Source organism: Apium graveolens, chromosome 1 (genome assembly GCF_009905375.1).
Source record: "Apium graveolens cultivar Ventura chromosome 1, ASM990537v1, whole genome shotgun sequence".
NCBI lineage: Eukaryota > Viridiplantae > Streptophyta > Magnoliopsida > Apiales > Apiaceae > Apium > Apium graveolens.
The window spans coordinates 80,536,575-80,539,680 of NC_133647.1; the positions used below are offsets into that span (position 1 = coordinate 80,536,575).

Here is a 3,106-nt window from a genome sequence, read left to right on the forward strand (position 1 = left end):
TCAAACTGCTTATCCAGCTTTTTCTTTTGCAACCTCTTAGGAAAAGGAGGTGGAGGATATATCTGTTTCTCCCCTATATTACCCTCAGGAGGAATGTGTTCCATAGTAGTCTTCCTTGGTTCCACCTCTGCTTCCTTCTGCAGTTCTTCTTCAGCCACAACTGCATTTTCTGAATCTTGAGATTTTTCAGGCTCTTCGTCTTGCTGAATTTGGGGACTTGCGACCTTTCCAGACCTTAAGGTGATGGCGTTCACATGTTCTTCAACTTCCCTCTTTCCTGGACTGGCTTCTGTAGCAATAGGAATCGTTCATGGTGGTCGATTCAATAAGGCATTATCAATTTGCCCTATTTGGTTCTCCAGAGTCTTGATAGAAATGACATAGCTTTGGCATATAAGAGCCTGGATTTTGCACATAAGTCTCAACTCCTCCAATTCAGATTTTTCATTCGAAGATAGACCTGCATCATGAGTTTGTTGTTGAAGTTGGAGTTGTTGTCTTGGTGCAAATTGTTGCTGAAAACCAGGAGGGTTGAATTGTTTTGCTCCAAACTGCTGGAACGGCTGTTGCATCATATTCTGATTTTTGCTCCAGCTGAAGTTAGGATGATTCCAGTTGTCAGGATGATAAGTGTCTGGAACTGGTTGCTGCGATTTCTGAAAGTTTCTCACAAACTGAGCTGAGTCACTAGATATAGCGTATTGCTCCGTCACATGCGGACCTGCACACAGCTCACAAACACTAATTATCTGCTTAACACCATAGTTAGCCAGAGAATCGATCTTCATAGACAACGCCTTTAGTTGAGCAGTGATAGCCGTAGCTGTATCCACCTCAAGAATTCCTGCTACCTTGCTCTGTGGCAATCTCTGGGCTGGATACTGATTTTCATTAGCAGCCATCAGTTCAATTAGATCATAAACTTCCTCATAGCTCTTTGCCCATAATGCTCCACCTGTTGCTGCATCGAGCATGGGTCTGGACTATGCTCCCAACCCATTGTAAAAACAATTGATGATCATCCAATCAGGCATTCCATGATGAGGACACTTCCTAAGCAACTCCTTGTAGCACTCCCAAGCTTCATATAAAGATCCTCCCATTTGCTGCGAAAATTGAGTAAGAGCATTCCTGATTGCAGCTGTCTTCGCCATAGGGAAGAATTTAGTAAGAAACTTCTGAGCAAGATCTTCCCAAGTAGCAATCGAACCAGCTGGTAGAGAGTGTAACCAGCTCTTAGCCTTGTCCCTCAGAGAGAATGGGAATAGTCTCGGCTTCACAGCATCTTCAGAAACACCGTTAAACTTGAAGGTGTCGCAGATCTCAATAAAATCCCTAATGTGCATATTGGGATCTTCCATTGGAGAACCCCCAAACTGGACTGAATTCTGTACCCATTGAATTATGCCAGGCTTGATCTCAAAGGTACTAGCTATGATAGCTAGCCTGACAATGCTAGATTGAATGTCATTGATCTTGGTTTGAGAAAAATCCATCAAGGCTTTCGTTCGTGCTGCTGGATCTCCCATTGTAATGAGTACCTGAAACTCAAACAAATACCGTGAAAGTAAAAGAATCCGAGTCAGTGAACTTAAACGACCACTGATGACAAGCACATAAACTAAAAATTAACACCAAGTCCCCGGCAGCGGCGCCAAAAACTTGTTAGGGCGAAAACACGCGTTAATATTCATGCAAGTATACGCATTCGCAAGTAGTATAAGATATAAATCAGATTCGTTCCCACAGAGACTGGTTTAGGTTAAGTTCAATTTATGCACCTATGCAACAATGTATGGTTATAGCCCAATGCTAAGAATTATAACAAATTTTGTTTTGATTAAACTAAGAGATTATACTAAATAACATTAACTAAGAGAATTGAGGTTGTATTACTATATATGACAAATATGGGATTCTAACTTCATTACTACTTCATTCAATAGCCTTTTCGTTCTTAACCTTAGCATGTAATGGTGATGACACTAATCAGATAACACGAAACTGATAAACGCCAACTTTCGTTGCACGAGTACCATTCTACCAGACATCCATAAAAGAGATAGAAGCTGAATAGGCATCAATTATATTGAGACCCTATATGTCTATAGAATTTGACAGCATAATGGTTTAAGCACAAGTTATCCATAATGATTACATAGGGCTACTAAAACGGTTAGAGTTACCTACGAATCATGCATAACAAATACATAAACCTATGCTAGCGTGACAAGTTCTAAACCTCTATATTCACTGTCACTTCAATAGAGATTAACACGCTATCTTATATGTTAGCTATGCACATAAGGAGAATAAGCACAACCAATACTAGGATAACAATCAATCACCACACACCAAGATATCGAAATAAATTAATTATTGAAATCCATAAGTAAATCCGCTAGAATTCTATGACAACGAATAGCCCATAATTGAACTCATCGTCACCATGGGTTCCAATGAAAGCATGGTATAAAACAAGGTCTTAATAAACTGAATAATAATCAAAGTACGAATAAACGAGATCTAGGTTCATCAAGAACGAAAACGAGCATCCAAAGTTACAACTAATTCAAAGAATCACAAGTTGAAAACAAGATCTTCTTTTTCGGAGTTGATCTGTGCTTCTAGGTCTTCTCCTTGGTATCCCAATCTTCCTGGATGATGAAAACCCTTTTTTTAAGTATATATACGCCTCTAGTGAACCTGGACCCTTAAAATCGTCAAATTCCACTCAAAAAAGGCTTTTTCAGCGAAATCAGCGACCAACCACGCCACGGGCGGCCGCCTCAGCTCTCCGGGCGGCCACCCCTCATCCCAGGGGGGCGCCTGGAGCCTGTCTGGAAAAAATTCTGATGAATCTTGTTTTGGCCATAACTTGAGTTCTACTCGTCAGAATTAGGCGATTCAACTGCCCATGCGAAGCTAATGAGATTCTATACAACTTGACAATGGCCTTGGCCTCCAAATCTGATCACTTTTTATCATATTTCCTCTAAAAGCTCATTTCTACATATAACTGATACCTGAAATGCAATAACATAAAAACACATCAAAATACCAACAACTTGAGTCCAAAACACCAATTTAAGCTTGAAATAAAGCA

General features: G+C 40.2%; 1 non-coding gene across 1 annotated transcript; it reads left to right on the forward strand.

Moving 5' to 3' along the window:
* The first annotated feature begins 1,032 nt into the window (after positions 1–1,032).
* Positions 1,033–1,139, forward strand: LOC141680152 (small nucleolar RNA R71). The gene has a single exon (XR_012558274.1). It is a non-coding gene; the product is annotated as a small nucleolar RNA R71 (small nucleolar RNA).
* Positions 1,140–3,106: the final 1,967 nt, after the last annotated feature.